This window comes from Bos taurus, chromosome 14, assembly GCF_002263795.3.
Source record: "Bos taurus isolate L1 Dominette 01449 registration number 42190680 breed Hereford chromosome 14, ARS-UCD2.0, whole genome shotgun sequence".
In the NCBI taxonomy this organism is placed as follows: Eukaryota; Metazoa; Chordata; class Mammalia; order Artiodactyla; family Bovidae; genus Bos; species Bos taurus.
In genome coordinates, this window is record NC_037341.1 from 2,570,131 (window position 1) to 2,596,525 (window position 26,395).

The 26,395-nt window shown below is 62.9% G+C and overlaps 1 protein-coding gene across 2 annotated transcripts in view; it reads right to left on the reverse strand.

Annotated features, from left to right (window-relative positions):
• PTP4A3 (protein tyrosine phosphatase 4A3) overlaps nt 1-15,646 on the reverse strand; it is a 32,297-nt gene extending 16,651 nt beyond the window's left edge. The window contains exon 1 of one of the 2 annotated variants that reach the window (XM_025001398.2): nt 15,618-15,646. The gene's annotated coding sequence lies outside the window, so the exon portion shown is untranslated. Of the gene's footprint in view, nt 1-959; nt 1,104-15,617 lie in introns of those variants that run through there. The other variant, XM_015474328.2, reaches the window with a different exon arrangement.
• Between the last annotated feature and the right edge of the window lie 10,749 nt (nt 15,647-26,395).

Below are 26,395 nucleotides of genomic sequence, written 5' to 3' on the forward strand. Positions count from 1 at the left end.
TGGGCGGCAGCAGAGCCAGCGGGGAGGGGTCGGAGGCCCAGCCCGGGCCTGTGGCTGGCAGGGTGGGCGCTCCCAGACACAGCCTGGGGGCTTCCCAGGTCTCTGGCCTGGCTCCCCACTGCCTGCTGTGGGCTGGAAAGGGGCCCCCGGGGCCGTTTCCTTGCAGAGGGGAGCTCGCTGCAACTTCAGAGAAACAGCCCAGCCCTCTGCAGTCTGCCCCCCACCTAAGAAGTCCCCCAGGAACCCCCGAGCCTACTCAGGGAGCAGCCAGGTTTGCCCAGAGCCCCCTCTGAGCTCAGTGCAGTTCCTCCTGTTGTCCTGTTTCCTCCGCAAGGAAGTGGGGGAGAAAGCCCACAGGCAGGCTAGCCCACCCAGCCAGGCCTGGGAGCCGAGCCCACAAAAGCACTGGGGAAGTGGGAACCCCCGCCGCGGGGGAAGGGCTGTTCCTGCTTCCCAGGGTCAGGGTCACTCGCCCCTCCCCCACCAGGATGTTGCCCCGGTCGTGGTGACATCAGGAGGGTGGAACCCACAGGGCCGGGGTGGGGTGTGCATTTCAGGCTCACCCAGCCCCTAGCCCTGTACTTCTTGGGGGCAGAGGGAGGCCATGCTCTGCTTGTGCCCCGCCCGGTGAGCAACGGGGGCAGTTCCTACCCTCTGCCATGCATTCAGCCACCCATAACCTCCCCCTCCCCGCCCCATCGCTAGGTCCCCGCTGGTCCCCACCAGCCACCACCCCAGACGGAGGCCCTTCCCCAAGGGCCTGTCACCCAGGTTCAGCCCATCGTGACTACCCAGTGCCTCAGCCAACCCCCAAAGCCCTCTTCAGCAACCCCCCAGCCCTCTGGCCTGACGCTGCCTGGGTCCCCCACACAGACATGGGGTGTCCACTGTTCTGGGCCCAGGCCTCCCACCCCCCCGGGGACCCTGGCATCTGTATTCACACAGGCAGCTGGGCTGACCTGGGCGGCTGGGAGCGGTGTTCTGTAGGTCCTGCCAGGCCCCCAGACTCTCTGCTTGGAGAGCCCCCAGCCCCGGGGGGAGGGGGTGTCTGGTTGTCTGGGATGCAGAGCCCATCATGCTGGGATTCTAGACAGGAGGAAAAGAACTTCAAGCCTGCCCCGCGCTCGGAGTTAGACCTGCACCCACAGCCCTGGCACGCTCCCCCTGGGCCCCATGGGGCTGGCACCGACTCCTGGCACCATGCCACCCCGTTTCCAAGGCCCCTAAAGGCCGATGCCCAGAATGGGCCTGGCCTCCGGGAAGGGCATAGAGTTTCACGGATCCACTTGACACTGATGCCCCAGAGAGGCCCTGGCACCATCCCCCCCACCGCCCCCCCACACCGCCCCCCGCCAGTGCAAGCCCCTGCCAGGAACACGGAGCCCCAAGGAGGCCCCTGATCCTGGCCTCCCAAGAGCTGAGCGCTCCCCAGGCAGAGCCCCAGCCCCTCCTGTTTCATGAGCACATCACTGGGACCCTCAACAGGCAGATCCGGGACCCCTGGGCTCCCATGCTGGGGCCTCAGAGAACAGGGGTGGGAGCCGGGGCCTCACAGACGGTCCATGTGGCCTAACAAGCCTCACTGCCCGAGAGGAGGCCGCCCTCGCCTGCCAGGATCAGCTGGAGACCCCACAGGGGTCCTCAGCCGGCAAGGGGACAAGGCCTGCATGGGTGCCTACGGCGCAGAAGTCCTCCCCCCATGGCTGCTGAGTGCCCTGGGCCCATCTCCTCCCCTCTCTGGGCCTTCTGAGCCAGCAGCCAGGCACAGGATGAGAAAACAGAACTGCACCACATAAGTGCCCACAGAGCGGCCATGCAGCCTGCCGGGCGGGGGTGGGGTGCGCACACATGATTGGGTTCCAGCAAAGCCCACCCTGCAGGATGGATCCTGATCAAGCTGGGCGATGGCCCCCAGCCCCTCTCCGTGGAGAAGTAGCTATGGCTAACTTCTGGGGACAGTGAGGGGACAGGGTCCCTGAGGGTGGGCAGGAGAGCCTGAGGAGAGGAGAGGGGCAGTGAGCAGCAGCCAGCACGTGGCAGGCGCTCCCCCTCCCAAGGGAGAGCAGGGTCGGCCGCCCCCAGTATCCTCAGGCAGGGCCGCCAGTCCCCTGTGCCCACCCGAACCCTCTGCACCCACCAGGGAGGTCGGGAGCTGAGCTGGCCCCTCCTACTCCAGGACCCCAGCAGCAGGGTGCCAGGGACCTTGGGGGCCCAGGGGTGAGGGACCTTGGAGCATCAGGGTGTGATGGTCTCTTCTGTCCACTCCCACACCCAGGAGCCTGGCCAGAGCAGGACCCCCTGCCTGGGTCACAAGACAGGAGCCTGCAGCCCGGCTGAACCCAGATCCATGGGCCCCCCCAGCACCCCCAGGCCACCCTCAGCCACTGCCCAGCTCACCCCTCCTCTTACCTCCCATGCACATCCCGACCCTGGACCCAGGGTCCATCCCCATAAAGGGGGAGAAGGCCGGAGGCCCCTTCCACGTACTGGCCCCACACGGGGCCCTTGTCGCGGGGCCCTCCCCACATCCATCCCCAAACTGGTGCTGGAAGGCACCCAGCCCCTCATCGTCTGGATCAGGAAACCGAGGCTCAGGCCTTGCAGGGCAGCTCTGAGGGGCTGAGCCAGCATTCCCGGCCAGCCCAGGGTGGGCATTTCTGTGTATTTTCTCCTCCAACCAGGCCCCAGAGGAGAAACTGGGGCCCAGCCTCCACAGATGTCGGGGCTCCAGGAGGCCTCGTCACCCGGAGCCTGCCCAGTCCCCCCCCACCCCACCCCCGCCCCGTGCCCGGAGCGCAAGGCCGCTGGGGGTCAGGCGGGCAGGAAGGGGGCGCGAGATCACGGAGGTGGCCAGGGCCACTGGCCAAGGCCCTGGTGGACGCACGTCAGAGGGGCCTGCAGGAACCGCGGGAAAGAGCGCTGACCTGGCCTCAGGAGGCCACGTCCAAAATAACCAGCCCTCAGCCAGGCGCACGTAGGCCTCTCAGCCTGGGCACTGCCAAGCTGGGTGCAGAAGGTCATGGCTATTTCTGGGCCGGGCTGGCAGCGAGATGCAGCCCCCCAGTGCCCCCAAAGAGCTGGTGCAAGAGGGGCGGCCGAGGCAGGTCCCAGCCGCAGGATGCGTGGCCTCTATCTGGGGCAGGGGTCCTGCCGGGGGACCCCACGCTGCTCCCTTCCAAAAAGCCCATTGGCATCATCAGCATGTCCGGGTCACGTTGGTCTCATCGGGCGGTTCCGGGCCTTCTCAGCCACGAATCCCTGTGCTGGGCCCTTGGCCGCACAAAGCGCCACAACCGCCCACAGCACGCGGGGGCTCTGCGCTCCGCTCTCCAGCAGCTCCGACTTCAAGTGCACAGGGGAGGCTTTGACTGTGGCAGGAACCCCCTGTGCCCACACGGGCACCCCCTGCCCTGCCGGGCCACATCCCCAGAAACACCTCGTCACACAGTCTCCAGCCTGGGGCTCCGCCTGCCTCACGCAGGTCAACACCACCACCCCCATAACTTTGCGGGTGCCAATGGTCGTCTGACCAATGGGAACCTGGGGCCCAGAGAGGACGTGAGGCCCTGAGGTGCAGTCTCACTCGAACTCCCAGGCCAGGCAGGTTCTCCGTGGGCCAAGGGGAAGGGGACGGTTCCCTTTCATCACCCCAGACCCAGGCTTCTGTCCACAGAGCCTGCCCCTCCCAGCAGAGCATGAGCTTGGGAGCTTGCCCCGGTTCCCACCCTGGCTTCCCCACTGCAAGCTGTGTGCTGCTGGGCACATCTCTCAGCCTCGCTGTGCCTCAGTTTGTTCATCTGTGAAACGGGTTCACTGGAAGCTCATCCCGCATGGAGGTGCTGCTGGCTGTTCTCCTGGGTCTGGAAGGACGATCCCCTCCAGAGCAGCCTTGCCTGAGTCCCTGGATGCTTCCACTGCACTGGGCACCCACGGGGGCTCTGATGGGACTCTGGGATCCCCAGGAGGGTCCACATTCAGGGTCCTAATTCTCCCAGTGGGTTCCTTGGACACCTGAGGGGACTTCTTCCTGCAGTGTGTCTCAGAGCCCTCATTTCTCTACACACAGGGCTATCTGACGGCGGGCAGTCAGCGGCGCGTTTCCAGAACTTTTCTGAAGGCAGGCACTAGCAACGAGGCGCTTCCCAGAACCCACCTCGGCAACAGCAGGCTAGGCCAGAGAAGGGCCCCAGCCGCGAGGGTCCGAGGGCCTCCAGGCCTGGTCCCCTCCTCCTGCTCGCCTGTGTGTCTGGGAGCATCTCTCTGAGCCTGGGCCCTGTCTGTGAGGATGGACGATGAAGACTGCGGGCAGGGCTTTGAGGGGTGCGGCGGGCGGGCCACACTGGCAGTCACTGCGTGGCCATCACGGCAGGGCGAGGGCCGAGCACACACTCCTCCCCTCCCCCGTGTCCCCACCTGGGCCATGCCATGGCGACAGTGACCTGAGGGTGGCAGGATTAGCTCCTGGATGCCGGGGTCCCCTGCCAGGAGAACGGCCCGGATACCCAGCCAGGGAGGGCAACTGGGAGGCTCCAGCCGAGGCGAGCTCAGCGCCACCCCCCCACAGCCCCGCCAACCCCAGCAGCGCGGCTTCCCCAGACAGAAGGCAGCAGAGGCCGGCACCGCATGTCCGGGGCAGCCAGGCGTCAGGACCCGGGCGCCTGTACCCCCAGCTTAAGCACCTGCTCAGCTCCCGGAGAGGGAGCAGGGACCCATGGGGACAGAGGACCTGTGGGAAACCCTCTTCTCCGGGGCTGAGCCTCCTGCGGGGCTGAGGTGCCTTCCAGCCTGGGGTCTGCACCAGGCCCCGGCTCCCTTGAGGGGCTCTGGGCATGGCTGCGGGCCGCCTCAGCCACACCACCCCTTCCTGCCCAGCGGCTGACTTCAGCCCCTCTCTCTGAACCACACAGCACAGCCCCACAGCCTCCAGGAGGGGCTGGGGGCAGAGGCCAGGGGAGCTGGCCTGAGGGTGGCCCCCAGGGCCCAGGGACTTGTCTCCACCTGGCAGCATCATGCCAGCCGTTCCCTCGGTCAGAGGAAGCAGCGGCCTGCAAGCCTCCTCCAGAGAGCCAGGCCAGGACTCAGAGGGGACGCTGCCGGCCAGCACCTTGGAGGCCGGGAGGCCCCTGGCGACACCTTCTCCACGCCGGGCATGGATGCTCAGAGTCAGACAACCAAGTCCTGCTGTACAGCACGGGGAACTCTACTCAATATCCTGTGCCAAACCATAAAGCAAAAGAACACAAAAGAGAACACGGATGCGGCGGGCTTCCCTTGTGGCTCAGTGGGTAAAGAATCTGCCTGCAATGCAAGAGACCCAGCTTCGATCCCTGGGTTGGGACGATCCCCTGGAGAATGGAATGGCTACCCACTCCAGTATTCCGGCCTGGAGACTTCCATGGACAAAGGAGCCTTGCAGACTACAGTCCACGGGGTTGCAGAGTTGGACATGACCGAGTGACTAAAGAATACATACATACGTATAAGAGCCACTTTGCTGTACAGGAGAAATTAACACAACACAGTAAATCAATTCAGTAAAAACGCCCAGGGCCAGATGGGTGTGAGTGGCGGGCAGCCGCTCCTCACCAGACCCAACAAGGCCGATGTAAAAAGAAATATATGCGCAGAGACAGACCAGGCAGGGGGCACACTTCAGAGGCCCCCAGGCGGGTGCCCTCTTTGCTCCATCTAACCCCTTGGCGACACTGAGCCCCTGCAGGGGACCTGGGGGGCAGAGCACAGCGGGGGCTGCCCAAGTGCCCGCCCGGCTCTGTGCCCAAGCCCCTGGGGCACCCTGCCGCCTGGGCTCTGGGACCAAAGCGGGGGAGGCACCAACAGATCCCAAACAGAGAACACAGGCCCCACGCCGCGGGGGGACAGGGGTCCCGGAGCCGGGGAGGGGCCTTTGTGTGCAGGCATCGACCTGCCCCGAGGCCATCAGTCCCCTATCTGCTCAGACCAGGGGCAAGGATGCCTACCTGTGGTCCCGCACCTGCTGGGCCCGGCGTCCTGACAGCGAGCAGGTGCTGCTTCACTTTCTCCTGCAAGAGCGGACCAAGCCCCTGCCTGCTGAAGCCCTGGGCCAGAGCTGGGTTAATCCTATTTGCCAGACTAACTATGAGCCTGCTCAAGCCAGGCTGTGTAGGGCAGGGGAGCCGTTTAAATTTATTTTTTTTTAATGGAAATAAAATTCACCTAACGTGATGTTCCTCCTTTTAGCTATCTGGAAGTGCACGCTTCGGTGTTTTTTTTAGTACATTGAGTGTCGTGTAGTCATCACCACCACCAATTCCAGAACATTTCCATCACGCCCTAAAGGTACCCCCCGCCTGTCAGCAGGCACTGCCCATCCCCCTGCCCCAGGCCTTGGCAACAGTGAATCTGCTCTCTATCTCGATGGATTTGCCTGTTCTGGACGTTTTACACAAACGGAGTAAATCACTTGTGGTCCTTCACGTCGGGGTCCCTTCACTCCGGATAACGCCCCCCAGGCTCACCCACACTGTCAGGTAGACCAGGATGCTGAGTGATGTCCGCAGTGTGGAGAGAGGACGTCTGGGTCGTGTCCAGGCCTGGTCTCACTTCACCCACGGGGACTGAGCTGCAGCACGTTGCCAGGGAGCAGGGCTGCACGGGAGGGTCCGGGTGGCACGGGGGCCACATGTGGCAGTGTCTGGTCAGCTCCTTCCCAGGCCCACCAGGCTGCCCAGGTCCCGGGCAGGTCCCGGGGGGACAGAGGCCCCAGAGGCTGGGTGTGAGGGAAGGGGCCTCCAGGGTTCCAGGCAGGACAGGGCTGGCCTTCAAGGAAGGGGAAGGTCGGTCAAAGCCTTTTTAGAAGTTAAAAACATAACTGTCACACAAATAGTGACCACGGGTCTGAGACCTATTCCACCTGTGATGGCACTGGCAGGCGGCAGTGCTGGTTCAGAGGAGAATCCCTTGATTCCAAGCATTAAAACCAGAGAGGAGGAGACAGACGGGAGGTGTTCGACAGGGCAACGCCACCATCCGTGCCAGACAAAGCGGCACGTCCAGGCGACTCCCCCACATCCAGGGCAGGTACAGACGTCCCGAGAAAGCTGGACGGCACCCAACAGACACAGAAGGACACACCGTCCCCCTTCTGCCTTAAGAGATCCAAACGGGCGAACAGGGGTGGGTGTCTGGGCGGAGGGCACGGCCTGAGCAGAGGCCTCAAGGCAGGCAAGGGCAGGGTCCCCAGGGCGGGCGGGCTTGAGATGGGCACTGGTTCTCGGAGTCACCAGAGGGATGAGGGGGTCTCTGCGATCACAGATCCAGGCATGTCACGGAGCCAAGCGTGAGGTGAGGGTGAAGCAGTGGAAACTCCCCAGAATCCCCGGTCGGGGGCGAGAGGACTGTCACAGGCCGTGAGCTGGCAGCACCTGGGCCCAGTAACTGAGGCCACCTGAGGTGACCAGGAATCTGGGGAGCATCTACCCAGAGCCAGTCCCCCGCTGGCATCCCAGGGCTCCCACGCCACCCCCACTCCCTACGTGGTGAAAGCTGAATCAGTCCTGTCCGCCTCAGCCGAATCACGCCGAGGGAAACACAGCATGCTTACGGCTGGAAGGAAGGCCCCCGCCGTTTCCTTCCTCCTCTTCTCCAGCCTCACCTGTGTGCTGCCTGGAGGCGACTCTCTGCAGCCCCATGGACTGTAGCCTACCAGCCTCCTCTGTCCATGGGATTCTCCAGGCAAGAATACTGGAGTGGTTGCCATTTCCTTCTCCAGGGGATTTTCCCGACCCAGGGATCAAACCACGTCTCCTGGGTTGCCTGCACTGCAGGCGAATTCTTTACCGGCTGAGCCCTCGGGGAAGCCCACCTCAACTGCCCTCCCGCTATTACTGGATCACACCCTCAGATCCTGCCTCTGGCTCTCTGCACCCACTGTGAGTCTGTCCCCGAGCCATCCTGCACCACCACCAGGCCTCTGTCTGTGGGTGCCACTTCCCCAGGACTCCCTCCTGGCCCTCCTGCACCTCTGCAAGTCCCACCTCCTTGGAAGCCCACTCACCTGCTCGCAAGCTCTCACTGAGCTCCTACGGGTGCCCTGGCTGTGCTGTGGACCCAAGGGCACTCTCAGGGAGCAAAGCTCAGTTCCTTGCACAACAGTGAGTTCGGCCACAGCAGCCGGGGGGTGACCCTAGAGGCCAGACGCCCCCAGAGCACAGCCCTAGCACAACGAGACAAGAAGAGAGGCCCTCAGCTGCCAAGGAGCCCCCGCAGCTGGACTCCCAACACACTGAGAAGCCCCCATCTCTGACCCAGCTTCCACCCAGGCCCCTCACCGAAGGGCAGGGGCCTGGAGCCCCGCTTCACAGGCCATCACAGAGCGCACCGCACCCAGGAAGACACAGTCTGGGGCTCTCGGCTCAGTGTTCCCCAGCACCCGTCAAGGCTTCTCCCGTTTCAGAAACCTCTCAACAAGCAGCAGAGAACCCAGCCTCAGCCTCTGCCGCCTCCCCAACTCCTGGACGTGCGCGTCGCCAATGTCTCTTAAAGAGAGCACCCCTCCTCCCCCTCCCGTGTTCTGCTGGACTCAGTGTCTCGTTACGAGGCAGTGGGGCAAGGCCAGCGCTGCTCAGACCTGGGTCAGCCGCACTCCACCTCTGGGAGGCACCCACATCCCCAGGGCGGCTGCAAGGCTGGGTCACAGACTAGCAGGCCTAGCATGAAGTAGGTGCTCGGGAAGAAGGGTCAGGGACCCTCCTGGGCCAGGCCCGCGGCTGCCTGTCCTCGGCCCATGGATGCCCCTGGACCATCCACCCTGGCCCAGGGCTGGCTGGTGGCCACGCCTCCCGGCAGCGGGTCCTGCATCCCAGATCCGCCCGAAGCCCTGGTTCTCACGCTCGCTTCCTCGGGGTAGGGAGTGGGGGCAGGGCACAACACGCTCACCCAGGCCCTGAAACCCCAGCCCCCTCTCTGGGAGCCTGTGCCCACAAGGACCCGGGGCCAGAGCCTTTCACTGGGAGGGGGGGTGGGGGAGAGGGACAGGGGAGCACAAGGCGGGAGACAAGGAGGAGGGGGATGAGAGGAGGGCGGGAGGCCCAGGGGGGTGCTCCCTCGCCTCCTCAGGGCTGGCCAGACAGGGGCGTCTGACCCTGAGCCCACCAGGGTCCTTCTGAAAACAGGAGGACAGGCAGGAGCAAGGCAGCCAAGAACACAGGACACGAGGGGTCAGCGTCCGTCCCGAAGCCGGGCAGGCCTGGCAGTGTCCGTGGGAACAGGGCCCGGGCTCGGCCGGCCACACTCGGGCCAGTCAGTGGGCATCAGGGCCGCGGCAAAGGCTGGGGCAGCTGGGCATTTCCCGAGCGGCAGGAGCCCAGGCCCCGATCCTGCCCCAGCCATGTCCAGACCTACAGGCTCATCTGGGGCAGGGGGTGTCTCGTGGGGGCCCTGGGGAAGGCTGGAGGGGCGGCGAGGGGAGAGAGAAAGGGTCGGCAAGTCACAATCACCCCTATCGTCACCATCCACGCCCCCAGACCCCGCCGGCGCTCTCCCCGTCTCCTACCTCCCCTCGGCCCCAGCCCCTTCGCGGCTGCTTCCGCCCACAGCCTTCTCCCCGCCCCGCTTAGCCACCTCCTCCCTGACCCTCAGCTGGCACCAAGTGTCTCCCTCTGGGTTAGGGGCTCCTCCTCCAGCTCCCTGGACCCCCACCACCCCTAACCGCACTCAGCCCAGCCCACCCAGGGCAGAGGCCACAGTGGCATCGTGCGTGTGTGGAGACCATGATTTTGTGGGCTGTGGCCACACTGGACCTCAGGTTGGGGACAGGGGCGGCTGACGAGGTGGACAGACGGCTGGACACTATGATGAGCGGCTCAGTCTGCACTCCAGCACGCATGCCCCGCAGGCTCTGCCCAGCTCCGTCCTCCACGCTCCCTGCCCCCCACACCCCACTTGGGGACCCCCAGCCGCTGGCTGTCCTCACAGGCCTGGGGGCCCCTCGGGACGGCCCTTCCGGTGACTTCCTGCCAGGGAAGCTGGGGGGAGGGGTAAACAAGGCCTCCAGATGGCTTCCTGCGGGCTGCCCTCGAGCGTGGGAACGGGCCAGCCCCGGGGCAATGGAGGAGGGGAGGGCTGCGCCCTCAACAGAGCACCTTCTGCCCCCTCTCCCCGGACGCCCCCTCTGACACCTCCCGACACGCGCAACTCCATCTAGGGAGCGGGACAGGCCCCACCCGCGGGCCAGAAGCAGGGCTTCCTGCCCACCATGGCCTTTCCTTATCAAGCCTGCCCTCCTGCAGAGGCAGGGACCCCCACCCCATCTGAGAGGCAGGGGACACTGAGGCCAGGGAGGAGAGGGTCTCCCAGGGCGCAGTGAGTCAGTGGCTGGGCGGAGGCGGGTCAGCCCCCACCTCAGCACACACCTGGAGGCTCCTCATCTGTAAACAGGGGGACGACAGTCCAGCTCCAGGCCCCTCGACAAGGACGGCACAGCCCCGGCTCGGGAGGCACCGGCGACAGCACGTCTGGCCCCCACACCGGGGTCCTTGGTTCTGGGAGACAGGGCAGTGACAGCCACCGCCACCCAGCTGACCAGAGGATGATGGCTGCGCCTGGACTCGCGCCCCTCCAGCCCACAGCGGCCTCACGACGGCCACTGAGGAGATGCTCTTAACTCAGGCCCTGAGTCCCGGGGAGCCACCCTTGCCCAGCTCCCCTCCAGCCACTTTGATGACCACATCCTTCAAGCCCAGGTGGGATACCATTTCCTCTCAGAAGGCCTCCCTGATTTCCCATCCCCACACAACCTCAAAGTCTGGGGGACGCACGCTGCAGGAAGGTGACAGCTGTCCCCTGCAGGTCCTCCTGTTCACCCGTGGTCCCTTCCAGGGTCAGGACCACCTCTCTCTGCCCTCTCCCATCCCCCACAGGGCCAATACAGGCCTGGCAGCCCCTCGAGGGGCACATGAAGGCAGGAGTAGGGGGCCTGTAACCTGCACCCCCTACCCCACTACACAGCAGCCAAGCTGGTGGTGACAAGGCAAGAGGGATGCACCTGGGGAGAGGAGGCTATCACGGGGGTGCAGATTCACAAAAGGGTCCGTCCAGGCCCAGGACCCAGGCCTCCGGGTGCCACCAGGAGAGAGGCCCGCAGTCAGCGGCGAGGGAGATTTCAAGTGAATAACTGCACGTTACTCAGCAGCCTGTTCCTGTGTAATCCAGCACAAGCCCAGCAGCCCGGTGCTCGGAGCGGTTATGAACCTCCTGGGCTGTCTGATTTTTCATGAGGAGCCCCATCATAAGGAGCACCACCAAGTCTGTGCTGAACACTAACACGGAGCATGGTTAGGGTGACGCTCCACCCCCGATGTGAGCTCCTGGGGCGGGCAGTACCGTCAAGGTAGGGCCCCAGGACCTTTCTGCCCATGCCCTGCACAGGGTCAGGCCCAAGAGCACAACTTGACAGGTGAATGGAGGCCCCCAGACGGCCCCTTCCGAGGCCACAGCCTTGGAGACTTAAAGGGCTGGTCTGTGGACGGTCACACGGGGCAGATGCACGGTTGCAAGTGGGTCGTTTGGCTCAGGTGGCTTCGGCTAAACCCCCATCCAGTCTGCGGTGGGATCCAGGGTCTACTCCGAGCTCCCCATTCTCTAGACAAGAAAACTGAGGCCCAGGAAAGGCAGGGGCTGGCCCAGGGTCACCCAGAAGCCCAGCAGAGCTGGGGCCATGGCTCTGGGCTCCCTAGGGCCGTGTGGAGGGGACAGCGAGGTCTTGGTGGGAAGTCCCGGGCACCCTCAGGCACCCCCTGAGCTCCTCGTGGCAATTCCCAGCAGATGCGCCGGTGGGCAGCCGGCCAGAGAGAAGTGAAGGCCAGGAGAAGGCCCAGCAGCTGACCCCGTGGGGAGATGAAAGCGGAGGGAATGTTTGGCTTGGCAGGGCCCGGTCTAAGCAAGGGAGGAGGAGGGCCGCCATGGCTTCAGCAGACGATACCCAGGGATGCCAGCGGGCGCAGCAGAAAGGCGCATGGCTGGGGGCAGGCGCAGGGCTGGCAGCAGGTAAACCCACTGCAGGAGGCCGCCGCGGAGCTCCGGGTGGGGTGGCGGGGAATCCTTCTGGCCCTCCCACGCCTCTTCCAGGAAGCCTGAGTCACAGGAGGGCCCCGGGGCCCAGAGAGCGGCCAGGAGCGCCAGTCCCACGGGAAGGGGACAGGGCAGGGCCGCCCGCCTCCTCCAGCTGGGCCAGCCCCGGCTTCGGGGTCTGTGTGGCGACTGAGGCCATGGGAACAGGCTCAGGCCGCTCCCAGGAGGGGCTGGGGGGATGGAGGAGCTGGTGACAGCGGGTCAGAGCCCGGCTTCCACAGGAGGGGAACTGAGACTCCAGAGGAGAAAAGTTGGCTCAGAGCCAGACAGTTAATGACCTGTTATCAACCAAGGGGGGCTCCGGTCAAGCAGGCCTGGGTGCCGGGGAGACCCACAGCCATGCGCATCGACCTCCTGGCTGAGCCCCGTTCCAGCACATCAGCTCCCCGCCTTGCACCAGAGACCATCCCACCACCCTGCTCTAGAACACTCCATGGCTCCCGCCGCCCCTTCCCTCAGAATCTGAGTCAGGAAATGGAGCCAGGGCACAAGGCAGCCCAACCTTCCAGCTACCCGCACCCGCCACGCTGCTTCCTGCCTGGGGGGCGGGGGGGGGGGGGTGCACGCACAGAGCGCCAAGCATCTGGGGGCACCGCACCCATTGACAACCTCAGATCTGATCTTGGCCCCTCATTTGCGGGCACAGGATGGAAACCCAGGGCCGTGACATCCACCCCTGGATTCATCCAGGACTCAGCTCCAGGCAGGCACACAGTAAGTGCACAATAAAGGCGGTGGCCGGGAAGACCCAGGATAGAGAGCGGGTTCATGGCTCAGAGGCCCGAGAAGGGGAGACAGCGGGAGGAGCCATGCTGGGCTCAGGTCTGACCGCTGGTCGAGTTCCTCCTGCTGTGCCTCCCAGAGGCTGCAATGGCCGAGAACAGCAGAACCCCCGGCCAGTCATCCTGGAGGATCGCCACCTTCTAGAAATGACCGCTCTGGTCTCTGCAAGGCTCAAGCCGCCTCCCTGCCCGCCGAGGCCTCAGGCACTGCGGCTCGGTGCTCACATCCAGTGTACTCACCACCTGCCTTGTGAGGGCCAGCAGGGGACTCTCACTCCTAACAGAGGCCGGGGAGGGGCTGGACCCCAGGCCAGGCCGGACAGGGCCACTAGGCCATGGAGGCATCACTGTGACAAGTCCTGGGCCTGGCCGTGGCTTCCCCCCACCCCTGGCCTGGGCGGCCCTTCCAGATTCCCAACAGGAACCCTTTCCAGGCACCCAGGGGGACTGTGGCACCAGGCCAGAAGTGGCCTTGGACAGAGGGGCTCCCCTTCCTGCGCCACCACTGCCTGGAGCCCCTGTGACCTCAGGAAGTGAAAAGCCTCAGTGAACTTTGGCCTCTCGCTGCAGGGCGGGCAGACGACGACTCCCGTTGCTGGCGGACAGACCAGGATGGATGGAAGGGGCCTGGCACTAAGCGGGCACCGACACACCCGAGGCTCGGCTTCCTTACCTGGAAGGGAGCCACCAACCCTGCCCCCCGGAGTCCCGGAGACAAGAGACGCTCTGGCCCTGGGGACATGGACAGAGTCTTGTTCCAGAGAAACGGACCTGCCCTCATTCCCTCCAGCCTTTGGAGGGCCCCCGGGCCTGGTGTCCTGGCCAGGAAAACGGCAGGGTAGAGGGAAAACAGCAGGCCAAGCCCTGCACCCTCCAGCCAGCCCAGCAGCACACCCCACAAGCCACCCAAACACCCAGCCCTGAAGGTCGGGTGCGTGAGAGCAGGGCCACACGTGTCCTTTGGCCCTCGGTGCCCGCAGTGCGGCCCCTGGGCGTGTGCATTGTGGGTATACACAGCCCCATCGGCCACTTGGTATCACTCTCCCAAGTGAGAGAAGTGTATGGTGAGGCGGGGGACCTGAGGCGGGCTTGGGGGTCCACCATGCCCAAGACAGGACGGCCACGCCAGCTCCTCCTAAGGCTGCCCTCTGCCCCTCACCAGCCCCCAGCCCAGCTCCACTTCTTCCTGGCACTGTCGCCACCTGCAGGCGTGGGCAGTGCCACCTGATTGCCAGTTCCACGGGGCCAGGGCCAGGTCTGCCCTGATAACAGCTTATCAAGGCCCAGCACACAGTAGGTGCTCAAGCGTTGGTGACTCTGTGAGACGGGCACGCCACCTTGTGGCTCCACTGAGGACCACCACCAGACAGACCGGGGCACCATCACCCACCCCTCAGTCCAGCACCGCGTGGGGCACAGACTGCGTGGCAAGCACTGCGGGGCTGTTGGCGGAGGCCAGCTCCCCAAGGGGACAGTGGGGGGCATTCTCTCTTCTTGAATACCTGCAGTGAGGGAGGCCTGGGTGGCTGTGGAGAGACCCTCAAGCCCACCTCCGGCCCCCTTTACTCCACACAGCAGCCTGTCGGGCAGGGCCACCAGCACCCACTTCACAAGGGGGAAAACAAAGGTCCTGGTGAGGGGCTGGACATGACTCTACCTCTCTGGGCCTTTGTTTTCCTCATCTGAGAAGCGGGGTTAATAACCCCATGGACAGATCTGAGGAGGTCACTGAGGCAAGGCGCCCACACAGAGCTGCAGAGGTAGGGTCCCCGTCCAGGCAAGGCCACAGGCACCCTGTGTCCACTGACCCCCCTCTAGTCCACAGCCCTACACGGCTGCGACCAGGGACCAAGGACCCACTGGAGTCTACACACCACCAATGCTAAGCTCCCAGGCACTACTCACCACCACCTGCTGGGCTGACCACAGAGCCCACCAGCCAGCAGGGGAGGCTCACTGCCTGCCCGCTGGCCAGGGCCAGAGTGCCCAGCACACTGTGACCTCTGGCCTGGACCCCACTCACCACCCTCCACCCGGGGAAGGCCAGGCCCAGGGCGACAGCTGCTCTGCAGTCATGGAGCTGACATGCCACCCACCCCAGCTCCACCAGCCACCAGCTAGCTGCCCTGGAGAACACAGGAGCGTGTCCCCGAGCCGCTTGGCCAAGGCTGGGACCTGCTCTAAGCTGGGGTACTGATTGGACAAATGAACCGCTGCCGGGCTACCAGCGCCCACGCGATCTGAGAGCCGGGGCTTGCTCGGGTCCCTGGGACCTGGAGCTCAACCTGGGCGCCATACGCGGGGCCGGGAAGCCCGTGGTGTTTGTGGCGGGCAGGGGCGCTAGAGACCAAGTGCCCCCAAACTGTGCGGAGGAGCAAACTGAGCAGGGGGCTGGGGGACGGCACGTGATCCCCAGCGCTGCTTGGGGCACAGGGACTCCGGATGAGGGTCTCCCGCCCCCAGGATCGGGAGCAGGGACCAAGCCTCCCAGCCCGGCGTTCACCGCCGGCCACGCGGGGGAAGCGGCGGGCGGCGCCCCGAGCCGGCCCCCCACCCTACCCCGGGCTGAGAGCTGCACGTGGCAGGCGCCGGGCCCTCACTCGCGCCGCCTAGGCCGCGGGGCGCGGGGTCCCGGCCCCCCAGGAGGCCGCCCGCCCCCGGCCCGCGCGCCCAGCCGCGCGCCCGCACCGCGCGCGCCCCCGCCCGGGCAGGCGCGAGGAGACTGACCTGGCGGTCCGGGCGCCGGCTCCACGGGCGGAGGGCTCGGGGCGCGCGTGCGCGTGCACGAGGGCCCCGGCACGCGCAGGCGCGGCCCCGCTCCGGGCGCGCGAGGCCCGACCCGCTGGGTCACGTGGGCGGCACGGCCCAATGGGAGAGCTCCCACCAGGGGGGCCCCCGCGGGCGCGCGCGCACGGGCCCCGGAGCCCCGCCTGAGCGAGAAGGGGCGTGGCCGTGGGCTCTGAGCGCGGTCCAGTCTCCCTAGCAAGCCGGCTGCAGCAGGACGGCGGGGCGGTTAGTGGGAGGGGGGCGACTCGACCCCGAGGTGATGCCGAGGTCGAGAGATGGAGTCCGGCGTCCCAGGCTTTCAGGAAACTTCTGGAGTCCTGGACTTTCCCCTGTGTCATTTGGGGCTGAGCCCCACGCTCACAGGCCGGTTGCCCCGAAGACGGGGCACGAAAAAGCAGTCACCCCGCCCGAGGCTTGGGGTCAGACCGGGTCTCGAGGCCTCCAGGCTGCCTCTAATGCATGCAGCGGGCTGGGACCCCCAGGAGATCTTAAGGTGCCCCCTAGGGGACTGGTGGGAAGTCCCCTTCTGGATCAGCCCTTCCTAGAGAGCTCACGGCTCCACCAGTGGTGACAAACGGAGGGGACCCAGCACAGAGAGGGGAAGGAGACGTGGGCGTGGAACCGGCTGGAGGTCTCCTCGGGACCTCACACTCTCCCCACCGTGTCCCCGACACCAGTCCATGGACCCGCAGCCCAGCCAAATGCCCAGCCTCTCCTCGCAGACCCTGGTCCTGCCTCCATTCCCCAAGAGGATGCCCTCCTACCACCCACCCACCCGCAACAACACCTGGACCCCGGGACCCCCGAAAGACAAGAGTGAGCACCCATCTTTCTGTACAGAGTCCTGCAGGGCGGCTGCTGGGCCACCTGACCCGGCACAGCCTCAGCCTCCCTCCCCGCCCCCATCACTGCCACAGCCTGACATCTGTGTGCAGCTCCGCCCAGAGGGCAGGGTCCATCCACCGCAGGGCCCTTGCACTCGCTGTTCTTTCTGCCTGGGAAGTCTTGGCCCCAGACCATCCCTGGGGTGCTGTCTTTCGCATGTGGCCCCTCTCAGCTGTTGCCTCCTCTGAGAACTCAGTCTCTGCTGACCTCCCCGTCACTCAGCCCCACAGTGCCTCAAGCTCTGCCAGAAAGTCCCCCTGGGCAGCTGGTCCAGGCCTGCCATAAGAACCGCAGAGCTGGGGCTCCTGGTCCTTGGTGCCTTCGGGCAGGGAGCAGCGGGAAGACCGTGTTGTCGGGAGAGGCAACATCTGGCTGTATTCCAGCTGGGAAGTCCTGGGAGCCCTCCACTGCAGTGAGAGCTGGCCACCCACTAAGGCAGCCCATTTCCCATAGCACTGTGGGACTTTAGGGTCCATTTCAACTATTGATTTTCCTTTTAATGTTTATCTTGACCTCACCAGAGCACCTGCATCCCGCAGGTTTCATAGGCTTCCTCCCCTCCTGTCCCAAGTCTCAGGGGGGTTTGCCCCCAATGCCGTTTGTGTGGAGCCGTGGGTATGGCTTGTGGGCTCCCAGGCTGGGGTCCCTCTCACCTCCATGTTCCTGGCATCAGTGTGGGACCCTGAGGAGGAGGATCCCGGAGTTTGACTGCCCAGATGTCCGCTGAACACCGGCCTCTTGCGAGGCACTTACGCCGTCTGTCCAGCCAAGCCCGCACCTTGCCCTGCAGCAGAGGGACTGCCACCCTCATTCTGCAGGTGAGGAAGTCGAAGCTCAGTAAGGCAGAGCTGTGGGAATTCCCTGGAGGTCCAGTGGTCGGGGGCTTCGTTGGTAGCTCAGTCAGTAAAGAATCTGCCTGCAGTGCAGGAGACCCAGGTTCGAGCACTGGGTGGGAAAGATCCCCTGGAGGAGGAAATGGCAACCCACTCCAGTATCCTTGCCTGGAAAATCTCACAGACAGAAGAGCCTGATGGGCTATAGTGCATGGGGTCGCAAGGGTCGGACGTGACAAAGCGACTAAAGCACCACCACCCAGGGGTCAGGACTTGGCCCTTTCACTGTCAGGGCCAGGGTTCAATCCTGGCTTCATGATGTGGCCAAAATAAAGGCAGAGCCGAGATTCAGGCTCAGGTCCAGGGAAACCAGAGCTGGCACCAGTACTATGAGTGGAATGGGCGAGGCTAGAAGGGAGACAGAGCTGAACATGATTTGCAGGTGACTTTGTAGTAGGGAGGGTTGGCTCAGAACTGAGCTCCTTTACATGGGAACGGGGCCACAGAGGTGACAGGTGAGTGAGGGAGAGGCAGAGTTGAAATCTCAGCCTGAACTCCTAATGCCCAAATCCTCCCTGGGATTGAGGGTCCCACACTATCTACCCCCAGTCACTGGACCTGCCCCCCCCCACCAGCATGGCTGCCAGCTGGGGTGGAGGACCTGAAGAGGAACTGGGTTAGGACAGGAGAGGGGCCCCCGGAGCTGCAGGATTAGCAGATTAGCTCCAAGGAGGACAAAGACGAGGTCAGTGCTAAGTGGATTTCCAGAAAGCAGCCTCCAGCCCAGCAGGCCTGGCCCCAGAGGAGGCAGGGCCCTGAGGAGGGGCTGGCAGCCAGCTGTGGTCAGTGGGCAGCCCCCACCAGTGGACAGATCACACGTCTTAACCTCTTCCTTCCTCCGTCCCCTCATCTGTGATGGGGTCAGAGGGACAGCTCCATCTCTACAGATGAGGCTGGATGCTGGCTTGCTGCTCCTGGCACTGAGCAGGTGCTAAGTGCCTGGAGCACATGTACAGGCATGTACATGTTCTTAGGACTCTCCTTCCAGAATCATCTTCAGGCCCCAGCGTCAAATATGAGCAAAGAAAAAAAAAGAGCTTCTTGGGGTTTTTGTTTGTTTATTTGGCTGTGTCGCACAGCGTGTGGGATCTTAGTTCCCTGATCAGGGCTCAAACCCTGGTCCGATCTGCATGGTCCTGCATGGTCCATGATCTGCATGTCCCCAGCAGTGGAAGCGCAGAGTCCCAACCACTGGACAGCCAGGGAAGTCCCAAAGAGCTTCTGGTTGAACATTAGGCCAGGTAGATGCAAACGCTGGGTGCAAGGTGCAGGACGAGAAGAGTAACTTCGGGACTGGCCTCTGGTGGCCGCATCACACCCACTTTAGCCCCCAGAGGCAGTGCCGCGTCCCGAGTCCAGTGGGACTCTCCCCCGACCCCGGACGGTGCCCCACCCCCAGTGTGCACACCCAGGACAGCCCTCTCCTGGGGTCCTCCCAAGCCTCCTTCCTGCAGACAGACCATCCCCGGGGTGTCCAGAACACCCGCGAGGCACCGAGAGATCTCTACGAGGCCCCTGTGTGACGGCTCTCCCACCCTCACCTGGGGCCAGCCTAGTGACCCTCCTGCACCCAGGTCCTCACCGTGGGCTCTGCTGTTCCGAATATGAAGACGAAGCCAGACTTGGAGAACAGGGCCTTGAGGGTTTGTGTCTCTCGTTCCCAGATTTCCAATAACACAGTCAAGTTGCTTAAATGATCCTGCACCCAGGTCCTCACCGTGGGCTCTGCTGTTCCGAATATGAAGACGAAGCCAGACTTGGAGAACAGGGCCTTGAGGGTTTGTGTCTCTCGTTCCCAGATTTCCAATAACACAGTCAAGTTGCTTAAATGATAAGACATTTTTGGGGGGAGAAAAATTAATGTTTTATTTCTGTTTACAGTGATATAATATACTACTTAGTATAAATTATAAATAACTTATGAGAAAAGAGAAGACATCCCTTATATCCAGAAAATAAAACATTAAAGATCTATTGTTTTAGTCACTCTTTGTGATCCCATGGCCTGTGGCCCACCAGGCTCCAAACAACGCAATGTTTAAATGGGCTTCCCTTGTGGCTGAGCTGGTAAAGAATCTGTCTGCAATGCTGAAGCCTGGGTTCGATCCCTGGGTCGGGAAGATCCCCTGGAGAAAGGAAAGGCTACCCACTCTGGTATTCTGGCCTGGAGAATTCCGTGGACTGTATAGTCCATGGGGTCGTAGAGAGTCGGACACGACTGAGCACAGCTCAGCTGTAAAGAAAGCTGAGCATCAAAGAACTGATGCTTTTGAACTGTGGTGTTGGAGAAGACTCTTGAGAATCCCTTGGACTGCAAGGAGATCCAACCAGTCAATCCTAAAGGAAATTAGTCCTGGGTGTTCATTGGAAGAACTGATGCTAAAGCTGAAACTCCAGTATTTTGGCCACCTGGTGCGAAAAGCTGACTCATTGGAAAAGACCCTGATGCTGGGAAAGACTGAAGGCAGGAGGAGAAGGGGATGACAGAGGATGAGATGGTTGGATGGCATCACTGACTCAATGGACGTGAGTGTGAGCAAGCTCTGGGAGTTGGTGATGGACAGGGAAGCCTGGTGTGCTGTGGTCCATGGGGTCGCAAAGAGTCAGACACGTGTGAAACAGTCACCTCAAGCTTAGTAGCTTGAAACAGCAAAGACCACTTGTGCTCTCTGGGCGTCTGTGGGGCAGGAGTTCCGACACTTAGCTGAGCCGTTCTGGGCGAGGCTCTCTGGGGAGGGGCACTGTGGCAGCCATCATCTGCAGGCCCACCTGGGGTACTTGGCGACCTCCGGGTCAGTCCCTAGAGTCCCAGGGCACCTGGTCAAGCCCACCTCCTAGCCGTTGCACAAGCTGTACCCTCCGTCGGAGAAGGTGCAGCAGAGAACCAGTGGCCAGAAGACCCAGTCCGCTAGGGGTCTCAGCAGTGAGGAGGCCCGGACACCCATCTCATGGACTCCTCCAGCGCCGGCCCAGAACAGGCATCAGGCGCACCTCGTGGGCGCCCCCTCGTGGTGCCTGTGGGCACAGCCAGCTGCTCTGGAGTGGGACCTGGCAGCTTGAGCTCAGCCCAGGGGTTTTCGTGCTCTAGTGTCCCCGACACGACACAGCATATTAAAAAGCGGAGACATTACTTTGCCAACAAAGGTCCATCTAGTCAAAGCTGTGGTTTTTCCAGTAGTCATGTGTGAATGTGAGAGCTGGACCATAAAGAAAGCTGAGCGCAGAAGACTTGATGTTTTTGAACTGTGGTGTTGGCAAGACTCTTGAGAGTCCCTTGGACTGCAAAGAGATCCAACCAGTCCATCCTAAAGGAAATCAGTCCTGAATATTCATTGGAAGAACTGATGCTGAAGCTGAAACGCCAATACTGATGCGAAGAACTGAAAAGTCCTTGGAAAAGACCCTGACGCTGGGAAAGATTGAAGGTTGGAGGAGAAGCGGATGACAGAGGATAAAATGCTTGGATGGCATCACCGACTCAATGGACATGAGTTTGAGCAAGCTCCGGGAGTTGGTGATGGACAGGGAGGCCTGGTGTGCTATAGTCCATGGGGTCACAAAGAGTCAGACACAACTGACCGACTGAACTGACTGACTGACTGGCTGTTCCTGAGGGTAGTGCTTATGAACTGGAGGCCTAGTTTCATTTCATGCTGGGCTCTGGAAATTATGTCTCTGGTCCTGCCCAGCCCCTCCACTCCGCCCTGGAGACCTGGGACTCCAGAGAGATGGCAGCAATGAAATGTGCTGGCAGGAACCCCACCACTCAGTTCAAAATGAGGCACAGAGGGGCCAGACCACACACCCAGGGGCTGGCGCTGAGCCTCTGCACCCCCAGGGAGGGACTGGGATGGGAAGAGCAGGACGCCACCTTGGCCGAGGCCCACTGGCAGCCCTGCGAAGCTTCTGCACAACCCTGGGGCGGTCTTTCATCCCAGTTCTTCAGGGTCCCTGATGTATCTGAGTCTGTCCCCACCAGCCCTGTGGGCCATGGACAGGTCTCTGTGTCCTCTCTACCCCAGGGGCCAGAAGGCCAGCCTGGTATAGGCATCGGGAAAGTGAAAGAGTTAGTCGCTCAGTGTCTGAGCGTCAGAACCCCTGCCACACGAAGCGCCAGCAGTCACCCAAGAGGGCCTGCCCTTTCACCCTGGCACAGTGGGAAACGCCTGGCTCAATGTATTGCCCCCCTCAGCAACTGAGGCCCAGAGTGGCTAGAGCTGGGAGCCCACTCGGGTGCAGTCCACGGTCAGGGGGCTTCAGCGGGCCCCGAAAGGGTCACTGCACCCCCACAGGAGTCAGCACACAAGAGATGGGGGCACAGTGCCTGTGGAAGGCAGGATGGCAGTCTCTGCTGAGACTGCGTCAGGAGGCTTCCTGGAGCAGGAGACATCCCCCAGAGCCCTGAAGTGGGAGGGCAGGTTTGTCCGGGTCAGGATGGGGGCTTCAAAGGCCTGGGGAGGAAGACCACCAGCAAGCCAGCAGTGACAGCTGGGGGGCCTGCAGCAAGACCGCCAGCTGCATCTCAGTAAACTCACCCCCAATGTGGGACACCCCCAGGGTAGGTCCCCCAGTTTCCCGCCCTCAACACAGGGCTCAAAGGCCGGAGCTCCTGACAGTCTGGGGTGAGCGGCTCAGGGAATGGGATGGTGCAGAGAGAGTCAAAGGGACCCCAGGAGACCCAGAGGATGGTGGGGCAGCTGGCCGGCCATCCAGGAAGTCAGAGGTGGGTAAGAGTGGGGTGGTGGCCCCAGGGCGGTGGGAACTGTCCAGCCAGGTCTCCACAAGCCTGGCCTGTCCTGACCTGCAGAGTGAGTCCCCCGGGGGAGCCTCTGGGGGACAGAGGGCAGCCTAGGAACAGGTAGCCCCGTGTCAGAGTCATGGGGTCCCCAACAGTGACACTTCCCATGAGACAGCAGGTCCGAGCCAAGCGAACCTGATGAGTGCGAGGGTCCTGAAGCCTTCCACACACAGGACGAAGCCTGCATGAATCCAGGGGCTGTAGGGGGCCACCCTCAGGGCTCCCCGAGCCTGAAGACGCCCACCGTCCACATTCGGGTGTGTGTCTTCTCCCTGGCCCCCGCCTCCGTCCTCAGAGTGAGCGATTCAGGAGTGTGAGCCCAGCCCAAGGGCCGGGAGAGCTTCGGTGCCTTGTGGGCCGTGGCCACCAGGGGGCAGCACGACTCCCCGACTGTGTGCAGCTCCCTGGGGCAACTCTCTCAGAGCCCCAGGACACGGGGATGGCGGGGGGAGACCACCACTACTCATTACAGACTCCATCTTGGGCTGCTGACGGCTGCGCAGGAGGCTCTGTGGGGTGGCTGGCACCCCAGGAAGCTGCCAGTGCTGAAAGTATGGCCTAGCAATGTGGTGAGCTCCCCGCCACGAGACCGCCCAAATAGATACCCCATGCTGAACCTCTCTGAGGCTCCCAGCTAGAGGGTGCAAACCGCAGAGCCCTCACTGACCCTGGAGCTGCCCACCGCTCTAGAGTCTGCACCCGCACCATCACTTAGCAGGAGAGCCCACGGGGACATCAGCTGGGCTCCCTGGGCGGCAGGAAGGGCCACCCTCAGCCGGCCCCCGGTCAGTCCACCCCGGCCCCACCCGCAGGTGGTGCCACAGGCCCCGCCCTCCCAGGGTGGAGACACTCGGGGTCTAGGCGACTTGAGGAGGCTGTGCGGGGTCCCCCGGGTAGGCAGGGCAGGTGCAAAGGCACACGGGTGCAGAAGCGCGGGGCAGGTTGGGGACATGAGGCAGCTGGCACATCGGGACTGGGGCGCACTGTCAGATGTGCCCAGACGCCTCGGACGCCAGGTCACGTGCCCGGGCTCTGCAGCGCAGGATGTCCTTCCTGGGCTCGGCAGGGGCTCGTGAGGCATGGTCAGAACAGCGGCTGGCATCTTCTGATGTCACGTCCCGGGCCCTGGCCAAGCACATTTCCTGCTGCATCTCCTATCCCCCACTTAACAGAGGAGAAAACCGAGGCTCAGAGAGCGGCAGGAACATGCCTGGCAACAGAGGAACCAAGGCACCCCAGATCCCCAACGCCGATGCTCATTTAGCCACCCACTTGCCAGGGTGTTGAAGACACACCCAGATGCACCCTGGGAGAGATGGGGACAGAGTCAGGGTGAGGTCCCAGGGCGGGGAGGAACCGAGTGGGTTCATTATGGGATGTGGGGGTGGAGAGACTCACACATCCCTTTGAGACTTAGAGAAGAACCGTCAAAAGTAGACCCCACTCTTGGTAAGGCGGTGAACGCCTCATTCTTGGAGGTGACCCTCTGGAGGCTCCTCTGAAAGCAGAGGGGGAGGAGATGCCCCCCATGGGGGAAACCAGCCTGCTGTCCCGGGCACAGCAGCATCTGAAATGCCTTTTGGGAGATGCCCCCTGTGGGGGGAGACCAGCCTGCTGTCCCAGGCACAGCAACATCTGAAACTCCTTTTGGGGAATTTTCTTCGGCACGATTTATGAGGGACAGGAAGGACCAGGCGCCACCCAGCTCCACCCTGCCTGTGCCCAGACACGGCATTTGGCAGTGGGCGCCCTCAGCTGGCTCTGGGCCCAGGGGGAGGGGCTGCCCGCCAGTAGATGGAACCCCCTCCCCCCGGGTGCTGGCGGAGGAAACTGACCAGTACAGCGTGGTGCTCATCATTTCTTTAGCGGCGGATTTCTTTCTGCAAATAAAACTCCCCAGGAAGCTCAAGTTATCTCTCCGAATCTATTCATGGCTCAGCAAACTTTAGTAGAACACCTGCTGCGTGCCAGGTCAGTGCCAGGAGGAGACGGTGATGGGGGACGATGCCGGACGGCTGGGCGGGCACCAGCTGAGGGCAGGCCCTCCACGCAAAAAAAAACCAGCCCTCACGCTCCCACATGTCCTGGGGGAGGCAGGGACTGTGAACATGCCCGGGTCTCAGGCGGGAAACGCAGGCCGGCGCGAACAGTGACTGCAGAGAAGAATCGGTGCGATGAAGGAACTCTGGGGTGATGCCCAGGTATGCGCCCCAAAGGCCGAGCCCAGGGACTCAGACCAAACCCAGCTTCCAGCGGCTGTCCCATGCAGGTGGTCTATCACATGGTCAGAGGATAAACACAACGCGGTCCACCCCGCCGCGGAACATTCTTCACCATCGGAAGGAGCGAGGCCTGACACAGGCGACCACGGGCGTGGATCCTGAAAGCCTCACGCTCAGTGAGAGAGGCCAGATGCCAAGGACCACGTGTCCTTCCTTGTACAAACAGGGTCCAGAACAAGCCAATCCACAGACGCAGACAGGACGGGAGTGGCCGCCGGGGCTGGGAGCCGGGAGTGCCTGCTTCATGGGTACAACGCTTCTTTTGGGGGGTGGTGCAGACTGTCTGGATTTATTCTAAACAGAGGTGATGGTTGCGTGACACTGTGTATCAAACACCATGGAATTACACACTTCAACATGGTTAATTTTCTGTTCGGTGAATTTTTCCTGAATAAAAGCAGGTGGACACTGTGGACCAGGTGGAGGAGGTGAAAGTGGTCAGAGAGCCCCTCCCAGGCTCGGGGCGGGGGCGGCCACCGTCCCACCACTTGACACCAGCCATGGCCATGACACCGAGGTCAGCCCTGGGACCCTGAGCAGGGTGACCGGGGCACTTCCAGCTGAAGTGTTTAAGAACCAGCGAGCCTCCCACTGGATCCCGACGCCTCCCACTGGGGACCACGGTGTCTTCATGTGACGGCAGAGCCTCTGTCGCCCTCCAGGTGGGTCCCCAGGCCCCCAGGAAGCAGGAGCCCTGCCCCACCTCCCCTGACATGGTGTGAGTGGGAGACGCACCTTCAGCAGCCGGGCCCCTGGGAGTCGGGGCTGTGCGTGGCTGCAGCTAGGCCCAGCCTCCACTGACCTCTCATCCACTCTGGGTAGGGCACATCTGGGCAGGCCCTTGATGAAGCCAGGGGTGAGCCAGTGCAGGGAACTTGAGGGAACACCAGAGCCAAGGCCCTGAGGCAGACGTGTGCCCAGTGTGGTCAGGGAGGGGCAGGGAGCCAGCAGGGGGCAGCCCAGAGGCCACTGCAGTGAGAGGCCACAGCCCCTGGGGCTGTCACTCTAAAGGAATGGGAGCCCTGTGTCGTTCTGAACAGGGAATGGCAGGGCTGGATTTAAGCTCTGGGAAGATGCTCTGGGCTTTGTGGGAAACAGGCACTTGGAGCAGCAAGTGATAGAAACCAGCATGACACGGGCTTCCCCAGGAAGGAAAGTTAACTCACCTAACAGGAAATAAGAAGGGAAGCCGAGCTCCCAGCACACGTGGATCAGGGCTCCCGCTGTGCTTCTCTGAGATTCTTCCCTGCCCTCATTCTCGGGTGGGGCACCCCCCTCGTGGTCACAAAAAGGCTGCCTGCTTCTCCAGCAGCAGGAGAAAGCCCAGAACCTCCAAGGCTGCCCAACCCTGAACCAACCACTGGCTAGGAAGGAGGGCAGGTGATCTGTGATTGGTCAGAGGGTTGCACTGTGAAAACCCCCGACCCAGCCACACAGAAAGGCCCTGGGAGCTCAGAGCCTCAGGAGTCTATCCAGCTCTGGCTCTGCTCCGCCACCCGCCATGGCTCCCCATTCCTGCAGGGCAGAGCCCAAACTCGTGAGCATACCTCCCACCTATATTCCTAGATTATTTTATCCCTATGAGGATCCTGGAAAGTCAATACAACTATTCTCTTCCCTCTAGGGGGTGAGGAAACTGAGGCACAGAGAGGTTAGGTAACATGCCCCAGGCCACAGAGCAGGTAAATGAGGGAGCCAGGAAGCTGGCCCACAGCTTCCTACTCTATCTACTTTCTGGCCACCCCTTCCTTGGATGGTCACAGCCCGGCATCCTCTCTCTGTTAGTGACGCCTTTCCCGCCACCTCCTCGGTCTTCCCAGACAGCCAGTTCACATGTCACCTCCTCCAAGAAGTCTACCT